The 16,913-nt window shown below is 44.1% G+C and overlaps 1 long non-coding RNA gene across 1 annotated transcript; it reads right to left on the minus strand.

Annotated features, from left to right (window-relative positions):
* Nucleotides 1-7,610: 7,610 nt before the first annotated feature.
* Nucleotides 7,611-12,846, minus strand: LOC148514716 (uncharacterized). The gene is made up of 3 exons (XR_015879465.1): nt 12,444-12,846; nt 9,561-9,709; nt 7,611-8,780 (listed from the first exon to the last, which is right to left on the minus strand). It is a non-coding gene; the product is annotated as an uncharacterized LOC148514716 (long non-coding RNA).
* Between the last annotated feature and the right edge of the window lie 4,067 nt (nt 12,847-16,913).

Consider the following 16,913-nt stretch of genomic DNA (forward strand, 5'->3'; position numbering starts at 1 on the left):
GGAGAATACTCAGACACCACTCACCTCCACTCCCAGTGACTGAACACCTAAGCACAAGGACACCAGTGTGGAGGTGAGTAGCGGCTGATCCCAGGCCAGATCCTGACAGTACCCCCCCTTTCCAGGGGAGACTCCGAACACCAAAAATGTGCACAAAAAATTTCCTTCCATAAATACAAGAAAGCTTCCAAAAAACGTGAAACTTGAGACACTAGAAAAACTTGAAAAACCTTCTAAAATCTTGATTGAGCCTGTCAGATATCTTCAAGAACTTGAAACTTTGAGACACCAAAAAAAATGTTCAGCCTCGTTATGATGAACTTGTAGATTTACCAATAACAAAACAAAAAAGGGGGTAGCGCTGAGAAGGATGATGTAACACAGTTGGCAATAAAATTAAATTTTAATATTAAAAAGAACATGTGCAAAAAACAATATAAAAATTAAAAAAATGAAATATTTGATGCCAGCATGAATTTCACCCACACAACTATCTGTATATAGGTGCCTGTTCCTATAATTACTGTCCGGATCCCAAATTGGTCAATTGGAAATGAAGGTCACTCTCAAAGTGAGAAAGCAAAGGACTGTCCAGTATAATTACCAAGTCCTGCAACGATAGAGGAATGATCCTAATTGCATAAATCCATATGCACCTGTTGGAATCCTCAAAGTGATGTGGTGTGTAAGTCAGAAGGAAATCAGGTGGAATAGGCCAATTGGGCATGTGCTTCTGAAGTTGGTCAGGTAAGATTACCTTTGATAGAGCTGCCACGTTTAGACAGTGACCAAGCCTCACCCACCAGTGACTTATTCCATTGTCACCACCTTACCTGTTTAAGCCTGGACCAACTTACCGGAAACCCCCACCTGGGGTGTGAAACTTGTAACCCCCTCCTGGGGTATGAAATTAGAAATGGAGACTCCCTCCTGGGGTACAAGACTTGAAACCCTCTACTGGGGTGTGAGACTTGAAACCCCCTCTTGGGGAGAAAAACTTCAGACCCCCTCCAGGGGTATGTCACTTGAAAGCTCCATCTGGGGTGTGAGACTTGAAATTTCCTTTTGAGGTACGACACTGGAAGTCCCCTCCTGGGGTATGAAACTTGAATCATAGACCCCTTCTTGGGGTGTGAAACTCAAAATGAAAACCCCCTCCTGGGGTATGAAACTTGACACTGAGACCCCTTCTTGGGGTGTGAAACTCGAAACAAAAACTCCCTCCTGGGGCGTGAAACTTGTAACCCCCTCTTGGGGTGAGAGACTTGAGACCCCATCCTGGGGGGAGAAACTAGAAACCCCTTCCTGGGGTGCGATACTTGAAACCCCCTCTAGGGGTATGAAACTTGAAACTGAGACCCCCTCCTGGGGTGTGAGACTTGAAACCCCCTCTTGGGGTAAGAGACCAGAGACCCCCTCCTGGGGTATGAAACTTGAAACAGAGACCCCCTCCTGAGGTATAAAACTTGAAATCCCATGTGGGTGTGAGAACCTTGAGACCTCCTTCTGGGGTAAGCAACTAGAAACCCACTTTGATGGTGAGGATGCATGAATGTTTCCTGGAGTTAGCTGAATGGATTTGTCCACAGAAGATGTCAACTCAGATGTCTCCTCCAAAACTGTTAAATTAGATTCTTCTCCCATGGCCAAAGAGACTGATGTCTTAAAGAAACTGAGAAAAGCACAATCGTCACCAGAGTCAGATCTAGAAGAAGCTTTACCCGGACTGAGACTGGAACAGACTGGAGGAGATATACTAACTTTAGGCGGTTGGAATATGCTGCCTAACTTCCCAAGATGAGAGTGGAAGCATCTTGTAACAGGACCCCAAATGTAAATTCGAACCTTATGCTGTGGAGACGACATCACCTCCTTACCCAGAGCAGAAGTTAGGGAATCTGCAGAAGGCTGCGGGCTGGAATTGAGAGTGTTGTCATAGTAAGTCTTACTGTAATTATCCTTACTGGGTTGATGAAGGAGACAGTCCTTAATAAAGTGATCCACCTTTCCACAATATAAACAAAGAAAAAGTTCCCGGTGTCACTGTCGTTCTGCCTCAGTAAGCTTTGGGCGAGGGAAACTACGTTGTCTTACTTTTCCTCATAAGAGTGGAAGCACAAGTGGCTCAGTTGAAACAGGAACGGCACTAGACAGCTTGGGAAATACTTGAAAAAATTTAGGGAGGAGGAGTTCTTGAAGTTGCACTAGAAGCTGGTAGAAACTAGTAAACTGCACCGAAGTACAGAAATTGGAGGATTCAGAGGCTAGGGGACTACTGGAAGGTTGGGTTGTACAATTAGCAAGGAATTCTTTAGTCGGAGTAGAAATTTCTTAGGAACTTGGCTCAGGAGGAAGAGACCCAGAAGAATTTACGGATGGAACTTGAAATGAGTCAGGAGATGAAGTGGCAACAACAGAAGGAATGGAACTTAATTGAGAAAAAAATTATTGTAACTGTAGATCCATGAGTTGCTGGGCTGTGTCTTGGGCAGTCACATGAAGGAGTAGATCTTGAACCCGGTGGCTTGCATTTCGGCTGTTCAAACTGTCATGAACTGTAGAGAAGAAGCCAGGGGATAGGGTGATTAGGGAACAAGAAGGTGAGTGACAGCTAGGTCTCCCTATTGTGGCCAAACCCAGGTTTGGCTAGACCTGCCCAGAGGCGTGGAGTCTAACCCATTTGGTGGTCTTCACCAGTGACCCCCTCCAATCAGGATTTGGGTTTCGTGGCACCAAGTGGGCAGGTCGCGGCCCTCTGGACAGGTACCTGGGAATGCAGAAAGACCGGAACTAGATTAAATTAATAGTATATAAACTAATAGTGGAATATTGAAGATGAGCTGGATACTTGAATATTGGAGATGAACTAAATATGTGAACACTGGAGATACACAGCATACTTGAAGACTGGAGATGCACTTAACATTTGAACACTGGATATGAACTAAATACTTGAACAATGGTGATGAACTGAATACTTGAACACTGGTGATGAACGGAATACTTGAACACTGGTGATGAATGGAATACTTGAACACTGGAAATGAACTTGAGAATGTAGAGATCCTAGTTGCAGGCTTGCTTAAGAACACAGGGAAATGTACTGGGAACTGCAACAGATTCAGGTGCTGATTTGCACAGAGAGACAGGCATGTACTGGGGATTGCTATAGGTCCAGCTGAGAGCTAACTAGAAATTAGCAGGAAACCTGACACCTCAGTAACACAGGGAAGCTGCAGCAGAGCTAGCAGCACACTACAAGACACACAGGAAAAATAACATAAAACACTGGAGTTTAAGACACACAGGAAAAATAACATAAAACACTGGAGTTTCTGAGAGAGAACTAAAGTCTCAGACTAAGAATTAGAATGGAAGCTAATACAGGTAACCCTGGAAAACTGTGAATAGGCTGAAGCAACACTCTGCAGGGAATAACACAGAGCAACACTGGTGAGAATCACAGTCAATGGAACAGCGAAGTTGAACAGCAGTTTCCTGTTCCTGGAGTCAGACTTAAATACCCCTGGGTACCTGTTCATTGGATCAGAGGATCAGCTGTGACCACAGGACTACCATTGGGAGAGACTAGTCAGGTGATATGGACCAACATGGCTGCACCCATGCCCGGCACCCCGGAAACCAGGACGCATGCACAAAAGCCCTAGCAGACCCTGGGGAGAATACTCAGACACCACTCACCTCCACTCCCAGCGACTGAACACCTAAGCCCAAGGACTATGGTGCAGAAGTGAGTAGCGGACGATCCCAGGCCGCATCCCGACACAGACGCAAAACTAGCAGAGGAGAGTGGTATGATGAGATGGCACTTGAATAACGTACTAAGGGCTCGATTCAGACCCGCTCGCTAGATGCTATCGCTCGCTAGATGCATATGCAAATTTCAGCAAGGCAAACGATCGCATGCCTATGCATTAGCACGCCCACTATTTCTTGACGAGCGATCACTCTGTGTATGCAGACGCCCACCAGCCTGTCTTAAGATGCCCACTTGCGCACATCATCTCCAGGAAGTGTATGCAACCATTGGTACATTGAGTACCATCAGAAACAGTCGCAGTGCTTGTGGCTGACCATACCCTGCCGCAGGCATTGCGAGTGCTTCAATGTGAAATACAACCAAGTGATGTGTACTATGACGCTGCCTCTTAATTATGCATGCCTCTGAAATGGCGTTGAGATGCTCAGGCATGCCTGCGTTCGCACCTCCACTCCTCCATTTCTTGTGGTCAGCCCCTGTCACCACCCACAAACGGCTTCTCCTGTCATTCAGCGGGGCTGTCTATGGTACCCGATCGCTCGCACTGGTTCACGCATTTGCGATGCGTACGTATTTGCAGAATGCAAACAATCGGCTGGCTGCTGGCGAATGCTTCCTAGCGAGCGGGTCTGAATCGGGCCCTGAGTACACACACTGTGGCTTCAGGTGCAGAACTGGGAACTGGCTCAGCAGAATAGTATGTTGGAATGGTACTTGGATAACGTACTAAGGGCCTGATTCAGACCCGCTTGCAATCGCATAGTGCTCGCAAGCAGGTCGATGGTGTGCCAGTGCGCACGTGCGCGAGCCCTGGAGTGAGCGCAAAAAGCACTCGCTCCGTGGCTCACTACAAAAGGGGCGGCTGTCGATGTTGATCGACAGCTCGCCCCGTTTTGTAGGCATGGCGGGGGGTGGCTTCACAAACGGAGGCATTCCCAAGCAAACATCTGCCGTTTGTGGGCGGCCCCACTGACATCACCAGTGATGTCAGTGGGAGAGCTTCCGGCTCTATTAGAGCTGGAAGGTCTCTGGGGCTTGTGGCAACGAGACCCTACCGCTAGGGTCTCGTCACAAGCCCAGTGGTTGCGATGGTCTTGACCATCGCGACCATCATCCTGGCCGCTTGCAATAGCTGTGGGTGGTCCCCAACAGCTATGCGAGCGGCCAGGAGGCCGCACCAAAAAAAAAAAAAAGCCCTGATTCAGAGCGAGCGCTCTTTAAGAGCGTCCGTCTCTGAATCAGGCCCTAAGTACACACACTTTGGCTTCATATGCAGAACTGGCACAGGAGAACAGTATGATGAGATGGTACTTGGATAATGTACTAAGTGCACACACTGTGGCTTCAGACGCAGGACTGGCACAGGAGATGAGTCTAGGACAGAGGTTCCCAAACTGTGCATCATGGCACCCTGGGGTGCCTCGGGACACTTGCAGGGGTGCCTCAGGTTGGTGGTCCAGCACCAAATCAAATTATTTATGGTCAAAAAATAATTGTAAGTATATATTAGATTGATGTTAAGATAAATGCAGGCTGTAGCTCTGAGATCCCCATATCCTCCCTTAGGCTATTTTCAAAAGGCCAAGCTCATGTGGGATATTAGTATATAATGAGGATACATCACATGTCAGAAATTGAAAATCTGATTCCCACTCAATTCCAGAGATTAAATTTAGAAAATGAGTGGTATCCTGTAAGTGGGATTTCAGGGCCACAGCACGCATTTATCTTAACATCAATCAAATATATACTTACTCACAATTATTTTTTGTTTAATGGCACTTATTATTTACAGACCCTTGGCACGGCAATGGGGACCAGGTTCGCGCCGAGTTATGCGAACATCTACATGGGTGCATTTGGACAACACCATGTATGGGATGGCGGTTTCGGCGCAAGCCTGGTCCTGTACGCCAGATATATAGATGATTTATTTTTTATTTGGAGAGGGGATTCACATTCTATCACTCAGTTTGTTAACCATCTTTATTCAAACACATTTAATCTCACTTTCACTAGCACTGCACATCCACATACTATTAATTTTTTTGATATAACGCTCACAGTCTCAGAGAATAAGATTGTCACATCAACATATACTAAAGATGTAGATTGTACAATTATCTTGAATATACTAGCAATCACCAAAAGGCATGGTTAAATAATATCCCCAAAGGGCAACTGCGAAGATTGAAACGCAATTGCACCGATGATAATAAATTCAGAGAACAAGCGTTATAATTAATAATCTCTTTTAAAGAAAAATCCTACTCTGAAAAGTTACTTGAGATAGCCTATGATGAAGCGAATGTATTAGATAGATCTTCATTGTTATTTTCTAGTTGCGAAAAAAACAAAGTAAAAAATAAGGAACAAATGCTTTTCTGATGACAATCGAATAGATAAATCGATTGTCTTTGTATCTAAGCAAAACAGCGCCTCATTTAAAATTAAACAGATTATTAAAAGTAATTTTCATTTATTACAATTGGATCCTATTCTAAAGAAAGAATTAGGTAACCACCCAACGGTTATTTTTAAAAAGCAGATAATTTACAGTCCAAATTAGCCCCCAGTCATTTTAGGGAATCAAATAGTAATGCAATGATCAAAAAATCTTCCACAATACCCTGTGCCAATAAACCAATAGGCTGCTTCAGATGGAACCATAATAGATGTATTACCTGCAAACCTATAACTAATAGGCCTAATACTTTTATCTGTGAAGTAACCAAAGAGGCTCATTTCATTAAGTCCTTTGTGAACTGCGAGACAGACTATGTGGTCTATTTATTATCATGTCCATGCAAAAACCAATATATTGGACGTACAACGAGAAAATTTAAAATTAGGTTCCTCGAGCACTGTGGGAACATTAAAAAAAGTTTTCAGAACCACAGTCTGTCACGCCATATCTCAGAGGCACATAATGCGAGGTCAGATCTTTTGACTGCCATCATAATAGAACAAATTGGACACACAGAGTGAGGAGGTGACAGATACTGGAAGTTGTGCGCCAGGGAAGCATACTGGATACATGTCATGCACCCTCTCTTCCCAGAAGGACATAATGAAACCATAGAATTAGATGTTAAAGATGGGGTCTTAAATAGTATAAACAGTGACGGTTTTGTTATATTTATGCATAGTATATTTAGACTACAGTAGATCAAGTATATATGAGGGTCTAGATATAATTATTATAGTTAAAATGTAAGGTTAAATTATTGAGACCTAAGGAAATAATAAATACAGTAAAATAAATCATTTATCCATTGTATTATTTTATTTATTTTTTGTTTATAGAATGTTATTAAAACACATATATTTGATCTTTTTCCACATCATCCTGCTATCATAATTTCCATACATTGTTGAGAATTCATTCTGTATATTAGATCAATAGAGAATTTAGAATTAAATATATTTTTTATAATTGGTTTTTTAAAAGTACATATTGTATTATTTATAAACTAATTTTAATTAATAATAATTATTGATTTATGTAAATTTTTTCTTTTGTATGTATATTGTTTTTTATTCTTTTATTATAAATAAGAATGTTATTCAGTATGATTACTATTTTTTTATTATTATTATTATTATTATATATTTTTTTATATTTTTTTTCTACTTTAATGCAATGTCTTAAACAAATTAAGTGAGACCATGGTATGAACAAAGTGTTAATTACCTATTAATGAAAGGTGTGTGATTAGGTAACCTATTTAAACCTTTCATGGGACTGCAAATCATTCCAGCCCTCCTTCTGAAGAAACCGGGAGTGTTGTCCCGGAGAAACGCATTAAGGCTATTGGGCTATATGCTGTTGCTTTTTATACAGAGACTTACAGCTGATCATTCCTCCTTTGGGTCTTCCCACCACTGAGACAGTATCTGCCTATCCCCCCTTTGGTTCTACACACCTGGCCTGCTGCTTTATCCATCATGCTGCAGCCGTGTTCATACTCTCTTCATGGACCCACCGGTCAGGGTGCACGGGCTTACAGCCTACAGCGGGGACCACAAGTGGACAGCCTGCTGGAGTGTGGCGGACTATCCACACAGCCGCAACCCACAGCCATGTCTTCACCATTCCTACGGACCCGGTGGTCAGGGTGCACGGACCCCAGCTAACAGCGGGGACACCAAGCGGAAAGCCTACTGGAGTTTGCCGGACATCACGCACAGCAGCAACACAAAGCCGCACCATTTGATCCAGTGGTCAGTGTGCACAGGCCAAGAGAAGCCCTCACAGCAGGCTACCAGTACTCTGTGAGCCACAGGAGTTCACCACTTCTTATCACAACCCATTTCTTCTATCGGGGAACCACGGATCCAGCCATTGTTCACGGTGGTGGACCCGATTAAGGTACTATCCATTCAACCTTACCTCCACTGATTTTTTTATATTTATTTTTATATTTTTTATTATTTTTTATGGGACATCTATTACTAGTGTGGAGAGACTTTGCTTTTCATTGATCAGCTCTATTTCACTGCCAGCATATTTGCATATTGAAACAATGTTTACTATCCATTTTTATTGCTTGTAACATTTGTATAATAAATTGTATCTATATTGTCTACTAGCGCTACCTTGTTTTTTCTTTTCTCGAAGATCCAGAAGAAGTAGGAAGTATAGTGGCCAGAGTCGACTGAATGGAGAGTAATTGACCGGAAAGTACATGGATATATTGAGCCACCTGGTGTTGTGCTGCATCCTGATTCTCGATGTGAGATCTTGTAACGCCCCTGCACCCTGGCGATCCAGCGGCTTCATATGGCCTGTACAAACTGTCACACTCAGGCTATGCTGACCCTCTGCCAAGGTATTGGAAGATGTGGACCCTGTTGGGGAAGGAACAGAAGGCAAGGTGCCTGGATGAATGACTTTCTCATCCACTAGTACCGGATGGCTTCCAACAATCTGTCCTTACGCCATGTCTTTAGTGACTGTGTCCAATTAACATCGTTACCACCATATATCATAGAGTAGCTATTGGGAAAGATAAAACTTGTTGATACTTCAGGCAACAACATCAATAAAACATTTTTTTTATAAATTATCCATATGTGGATTCATTTGTTGTAACATAAAAGTAAAAGGCAATTATCAACAAGTTTTATCTGTCCCAATAGCTATGCTGCTCTATGATATATTGTGTTTCTGACACCGGATTGAATAGGCCAAGAAACACATGGTGCAAGTCCAGATTGTAGCCCCGGCTTCCAACAATATCTCCTTACGCCATGTGTTTAGTGACCACGTCCAATCAGCATCATTACCACCATATACCATAGTGGCTATTGGGAAAGATAAAACTTGTTGATAATTGGGGGAGAAAATATACATTTTGGGTTGCATTTCAAAAATGTAAAAACTGAGACGGCTCCTCGTCTGCCTCCAGCATGGCTCTGTAGATGGCCTCTGAGGCAGTGGGTGGGTATGTGGCTTGGGGAGTAGGGTAAGTGGGTTGGGGAGTATGGTGGGATGGGGTTGGACCAATCACTGTAGTGGACTGGTAGGTGGCTTGGAAGTTATAGTGTGATGGGGAGGGACCAACCAACTGAACGGGCTGGACAGTTGCCTGGGGCAGAGGCTCATCAGTAAGCCGTGTGGTATAGGCCAGCTCTTTAGTTTTCCCCCTATCACCATGTCGTACAGGATCTGCTCAAAGTGGATCTGCTGATCTGGATCCGTAAAACGTATACAACTTGCTATATGGGTGCCTAGGTGGTTGAAATTATCGGGCGCTTTTTGTGGCGCCTGTTCTACCTGCTTCAGTGGTGAGATGACGTTGACTGATAGCTCGGTGCCTTGCGCCGATATCTTCTCTTGCCCGGTGGTTGACTGGATTCACCCTTGCTTTCAGACACGGTAGCCATTTGGGGGGTAGGGCTCAGGTCCATGTCTGGTGTAGAACACTGTTGGAGGGGAGAAAAAAGTTGCATAAATATCATGTTTTAAATTTTTTTTTTACTTTTTATTCTAGTTCCCATCAATGGTGGAGGAGTGGAAAGCCATCGCTGATTAATTCGATAGGCGATGGAATTTCCCAAACTGCGGGGGAGCCATTGAAGGAAAGCATATCCGCATAACCCCATCTGCCAACAGCGGATCTTATTACTACAATTATAAGGATTTTTAAGTATTGTTCTCATGGTGGTGGTGAATGCCAACTACGAGTTCATCTTTGATGATGTCGGAAAAAAAGGTTGTGCTTCAGATGTGATAAAAAAAACCATATTCTACGATAGGCTCACCTCAAAGACCATAAAAAATTGCAGACTGTGGAGAAAATTAAGCACGGGCTCAATTTTGTGTTTGTAGCTGACGAGGCATTTGCACTGCACGACCACATAATGAAGCCATATGCGCAAAGAGAAGCGAATCTACAATTACAGGCTTTCCAGGACACAGCAGATTGTGGAGAACACCTTTAGAATTTTAAGCAACTGCTTCTGCATCTTCCACACCGCCATCAACCTGCACGTGGACAAAATTCATTGGGTCGTTCGTCTTGGCATGCTGTGTCCTGCACAACTTTCTCAGGTGCAAAATTACCCAACAAAGGACATCAGGCACAGCTATGCCAGACGACCCTGACCAGCCAGAGGGGATAGTTCAATTGCCCTCTGTGTCAGCACCTGGAAATCTGGAAACAACGGGAACTGAGCGAGCTAAAGAGGTCAGGGAGCAATACCTGGCCTATTTTAATGGAGTGGGGGCAGTGCCATGGCAGGAGGACTGTCTCCAATAAAACATTGTGGACAATTTAGGAATGTTAAAAGGAGTTTATTAAAAAACATTAGTGATGATGTGTAAGCACTGTGTCTGTACTAGAAATGAGCGGTTCGGATTCTGTGGAATCCGAACTGCTCCGAACATTGGGGATCCGAGTCCACCCGAACGCTGTTCGGGTGTTCCCCGCCTGACTCGGATCCCCGTTTGAGGCCGAGCCGCAGCTCCCTGATGTCGGATTCTCGTGAGAGAATCCAACGTCAGGGCTCCTCTAGTGTAGAGCAGACCGCTGTGATAGCGGTCTGCCCTACACAGATCAAACACATAGCCGCCAGTGGCAGCTGTGTGTTTGTAATAGCAGCCAATGAGAGTCACACAGACTTTCATTGACGGCTGCACGGAGGGAGCCTGTTGGAGCTCACTTATGAGCTCCTTCTTCCGTCTCCCTCCTCAGCGTGTGACAGCAGAGCAGAGCGGACGGCGGCGGGAGCAGGATTCAGGTAAGTTTTCTTTTTTTTTATGCCTGTGTGTTAGTGGGGGGTATACTACTACTGGGGGCCTGCTAGTGGAGGGCATATTACTACTGGGGGCCTGCTAAGTGGGGGCCTGCTAATGGGGGGTATACTACTACTGGGGGCCTGCTAGTGGGGGGGCATATTACTACTGGAGGCCTGCTAAGGGGGGGCCTATTACTACTGGGGGCCTGCTAATGGGGGCACTACTACTACTGGGGGCCTGCTAGTGGGGGCACTACTACTACTGGGGGCCTGCTAACGGGGGGCATACTGCTACTACTGGATACCTGCTAAGGGGGGCATACTACCACTGGGGGCCTACTAAGGGGGGGCATACTACTACTGGGGGCCTGCTAAGGGGGGGCATACCACTACTGGGGGCATGTTAATGGGGGCACTACTACTGGGGGCATGTTAATGGGGGCACTACTACTGGGGCACTGCTACTGGGGGGCATATTACTTGGAGCATGCTGATGGGGGCACTACTACTGGGGGCCTGCTAATGGGGGCACTGCTACTGGGGGGCATGCTAATGGGGACATCAAGTCATGATGTGTAGGCACTACTACTGGAGGCCTGCTAATGGGGGCATACTACTGGGGGGCATACTACTACTGAGGGCACTGCATAAGGGGACTGCATAGGGGGCACCACTACTGGGGCCATTGTGTAAGGGACACCACTGCTGGGGGCATTGTATAAGTGGCACTACTACTGTGGGCATTATATAAGGGGCATTACTACTGTGGGCTTTGTGTATAAGGGTCACTACTGTGGGCATTGTGTAAAAGGGTCACTACTGTGGACATTGTGTAAAAGGGGCACTATTGTGTATCGTAACATAAATAAGAGACACTACTTTATGGTGTAATGTGAATCAGGGCCTATGTGCGGTGTAATGTGAATAAGATTGTGCACTGTGACTCCTTGGGCCATAGCCCACTATCTAACAAGTCCTGTGATTCTGCTGGCCGTACCCCACTGGGTGGGTGACTACTTTTCATTTCTGCCACTGCTGTGTGGCAATGTTTCATAGATGTGCTTTAAACTGTGTTGTCTGTGCCGCTGCGCCGCTGCTTTGTCGCTTAGTAACCAGTCAGCTCACTGCAACCTTTGGCCAATAATGTTGAAAACAATATTATAAGCTGTGGAGTGGTCTAAATTGACTATAAATGACTGGAAATTAATGTTATTGAGGTTAATGATACTCTAAGAAGAAAAAAAGGACCAATTTATGTGATTTTAGTTTTTTTTGTCAATGAAAAAATTCCAAATCCAAATCCAAAGCCAGTCACCGCAGTTTGGCAAATCCAAATCCAAAACCAAAGCCGGACGACGAATTAGAACCAAATCCAAATCCGGCAAAAATGGTCCGGCGCACATCCCTAGTCTGTACTTACCACAGCCAAAGAAGATGGTTCACCCGCTTCTTATGTGTCCTCTCCTGGCATGTTCTCCACCATCCAACACTGGGATGGTTTTTGAGGGTCCTGTTCATGAATGAACCAGAGCAGGTTGTAGTACCATAACGAGGTTCTATAGATGTTCTCTGCCCCTGCTCCAGAAGCCCGCAAGTCCTGCATCTTCTTATATTCTTTCAAATATACAGTGCAGACGTTCTGGATCTTGGCCTTGACCCATTTAGGGCATGCTTCATTGTGCTACGGTGTGCTATATCGAACAAGCTCCTCAATGGCTGCTGCCTTCTTTTACTTTTTACTGTAATGTTTTGATTTTACCTTCCACAAGCATTCGTGGTCACGGTAAATCTCAAGGAAACCTGTTAAGAATTCCATCTCTCTTTCACTTGCCATAATTCTGTAAAAAAAAAAGGAAAACATTTTTTAGATTCACTTGTTATTTTAATGTTTTTATAGTTTTAATGTTTTTACTGTATTTTTCATGTTTTAAAATTTTCAAATGTTAACCTGTTTATTGTTTGTTATGTTTTTTTAATACATTAAAATGTAATAATTTGTGTTTAACTTTTGCATTGCATTTTAATACCAAATTTGTGGTATAACATTGGGGGACACAGGCATAACATTGGTGGGCAGTGGCATTGGTGAGCAGTAGCATAACATTGGGGGACACAGGCATAACATTGGTGGGGCAGTGGCATATCATTGGGGACACTGGCATAAAACATTGGTGGGGCAGTGGCATTGGTGGCCCAGTGGAATACAGGCGCTTTGTAGAAAAAGCATTGCTGTTGATACTAACATAACAAAATCTGAGCCAAGACGATCCACGCTGCAGTCTTCTCTCTCCGTCCTCAGCTGGCACAAAATGGAGGAGGGGAGTGGCCAGGAAAAGTGATGATCAATTGTTTGTTGTCCATGATATCATTCATCGTGCATTCACACGGAATGATGTGTGCCAAATCGTGAAAAATATGTCGAGATCTCTCTGCATGTTGAGATCACCAACCACTACCAACGACCAACGGGAGCTCGCATCTCGTTATTGTGCCTACACACGGCACATTTTTAAACAATTTATCGATCCAAATGGTTGAAAACAGCAATATCGTTTAAAAAATCGTACCGTGTCTGGGGGCCTTGGCTGCAGCAAAATGTAAATTTCATAGGTGAGTGCATAAAGTTAATAAGGAGATAAGATAAGGGAAGGAGGTAGTCAATGTATCTTAAATAAAGAAGGATCCAGTTTTTTTCTGTTTGGTTGGTAAAAGAAGACAGACTGATTATATTTGCATCGGACGGGGCCACATTAGACCGCATAGCGCAGCCCACCTTTTGCAAGAAAAATATGCCATTATGGAGAAAATGGTTTCTGTACATTACCAAGTTCAATAATTGTAAATATAGTGTAGGTTCCATGCCAGGAAGGCGAGGCATATACCACAACTCTTTCATGGCCAACAATCCCTGATGATGTGGTACGGCTATATAGAGGATTTTAAACATCTACTGTACATAATGGATGTATTTGTGAACTTTTGTGTGTACAATATAGGAACTACAGGGTGTGTTTTTTTTATTTCTTTTTTTTAGATTCAATTACTTTATTGGGTATATTCCCATTAGTAGCTGCCATATTGAATAGTGTGTCCAATTCTTTTTTTAACTCATGTGTTGGATTTATTTTCAAGCTGATATAAACGTTGGCGACCAATAGTTGCTTATCGATCTCCTGACTCAAATCTTGTATCACCACTGCTCTCCCTTTGCCCACAGGGCGTATTACCTAATTGTTGTATGGGAATCGGTATGGGATTCCAGCAGTTGGGATCCCAGCTGTCAGAATCCCGACACCGGCATCCCGACAGGGTTAGCATACCGACACTTGTTGTTCGGTATGCTAACCCTCCCCCTCTCCCTACCCTAAGCCTCCCTCTTTGGTGCATAACCCTAAGCCTCCCCCCTTAGTACCTTACCGTCCCTCTAGTGCCTAGCCCCGCACCCTAATCCTCCCCCCCACCCCGTTACTTACCTTCTGTATCCCGGCAGTCAGGATATCGGCGCCGGGACTGTGATAGGCATCTGGATTCCGGCCCCGGTAATATCAGTGGTGCTGGGATACTGACTGTATACCATTGTAATGTAGATGATTTATTCAAAGCTAGTTCCGGTTTTGTTAAATTATATTGTATTCTTGAAGGAACAGCAGCGTATTTGGTGACAGATTCACCATGAGCCATGTGAAGATTTTGATGCTGTAATTATTAGATTGAGACTCAAATTTAGAATTGGAACATTGTAGGAGATGGTACATTGTGTTCTGTGGTGTTTTAAAATAATTCTTTTAGACGTAATTTGTGGCTCAATTTGCATAGAACTATGGACCTGATTCAGACCCGCTCGCTAAGGCACGATCACTCGCTCTGAGCGATTTTCGCCCATCTGCGCATGCGTATAATTCGCAGTGCACGTGCGTAAGCCATTCGTTGCGATCTGATTTTGGTTGCTTGTAAGCCACTATCAGGTCGCTGCTTTGAGTGACAGATAGTTCCGTTTGTGGGTGGTAACAAGGGAAGGTGCTTGTGAACGGGGTAGTGGATGTGCGAACGCAGGCGTGTCAGGCCGCCAAAACACTGTTTAAAGGGCGTGCATAATTAGCAAAGTAGCATCATTGTACACGTCAGCTGCATGTATTTCAGCCAGCACTGATCGCTGTACTTGCGGAAGGATAAGGCAACCCCAAGGGCTGCGAGCAGCTCCGATGGCTCTTGATGGTCCCGATTAATCCTACATTTCCCGGAGATGACGTGTGTTGCGAGTGGCAAGGGAGCATCTTTAGACACTTGCGAGCGCACTTTGCCGTAGCTCGCTAAAACATAGTGGGCGTCCTTACACGACGCAGTGCGAGCACTTCATTTAAATGTCCAGCCCCTTTTTGCCAGCGAGCGACCGCAACTTGCGAGCGGGTCTGAATTAGCTCCTATATTCCTATGTAAGTCATTATGTTTGTTTGTACCAAATCTGGGCTTAATATTTTGGGCGTAATTATTCATTACGCTGATCTCTAGTAAAAGTTTTTATTGTTCTGGCTCTTACCGATCCTTTCCCTCTGCTGCCCTTGACTGTATGCCTAGGAGCATTATTCTGTCTGGTTTGATCATCTGAATCAGTGAAGTTGAAGTCTCTAACACTTTTCGACATGTATGTCCAAAATGGAAGTCAGCCAGAGCTGTTAAAAGGCTTGGTCCCACTTATCCAGCTGTAACCACTATTTTCATAATAATACGACTGGACTGTCATGTTGGAGGAGCTGCAGTCATGTGCCTCTTGGCAAGTGTTTGCCCTTCTCATGTAATCAGGCAAGCAGATTAATAAATACATACATTATATATGTGTGTGTCTGTGAGTTGTTGTTGTTCTTATTGACTGCTCGATAAACATGACCCTTGCAATATGGCGGCACATACTTCTTCCAATTCACTATATGGTTGGCGACACAAGAGGGTGCTGTGATCACAACCCCTTGGTATAATTTTCAAGTGATAATCTGACAGTGTTGTTCCGTACAAGACATAGTCAATCTCTCTTTTTTTTACTTTGTATAGTTTGTGGAAAATGTCTTCAGGGCTATTGTCTGCTTCTGAAAATGTGCTGGCTACAGAAAATAAATTGGATTCTGCCTCTGCAGCACTAATACTCTCTTCCTTGGGTGTAATTACCATAGGTGCTAGCGGTGCAGCTGCTATGGGGCCCAGAGCTGAGGAGCGGCCATCTTTCATGTCAAAGCTACACGTGTTAAATAAATTTTTCACCATTGGTTGGTACATAGGGGCACTTACAAACTGTGCTATGGGGCTTTCAAATACCTAGTTACATCCCTGGTCTCTCCTATAGACACGCAATTATAAAAGTAATGAGCTGCATCTTGAAGGAAAGTTTAAATAGGCTTGCCTGTAAAGCTGGCCACACACTAGACCGACTTACATCCAACCATTCAACTAGTTGATTAGTTGGAATGAAAACCTGGTAAGCTATGACAGCAAATGGCAATCAGCTATTTGCTCCCAAACGCCAGAAAATGGACAAAAACAGTTGTTTGAAGAAATTGTTTAGATCAAACATTTAACATACTTGTCTGACGACCATTTTCATCTGTTTTCTGGCATTTAGGAGCAAATTGCTGATTGTCATTTACTCCCATTCCTTACCAGATTTTCATTCCAACCAGCCAACTAGTTTGATGGTTGGATGAAAGTTGGTCTAGTGTGTGGCCAGCTTCACAATTGGAACCCTGTAGTTGCAGACCCTCAAACAAGGCCCCTTCCATCAGGTACAAATGGGCAGATGTACTGTAGTATAGTGGCTCTTATCGTCCCTCTATAGCTCTTCCTGCTGTACCTCTTACAGAGGCAAAGTAGGAGAAATAATGCTGAGATGTAAAAACATGTC

This window comes from Taudactylus pleione, unplaced genomic scaffold (genome assembly GCF_031769625.1).
Source record: "Taudactylus pleione unplaced genomic scaffold, aTauple2 ptg000260l, whole genome shotgun sequence".
NCBI classification, from domain to species: Eukaryota; Metazoa; Chordata; class Amphibia; order Anura; family Myobatrachidae; genus Taudactylus; species Taudactylus pleione.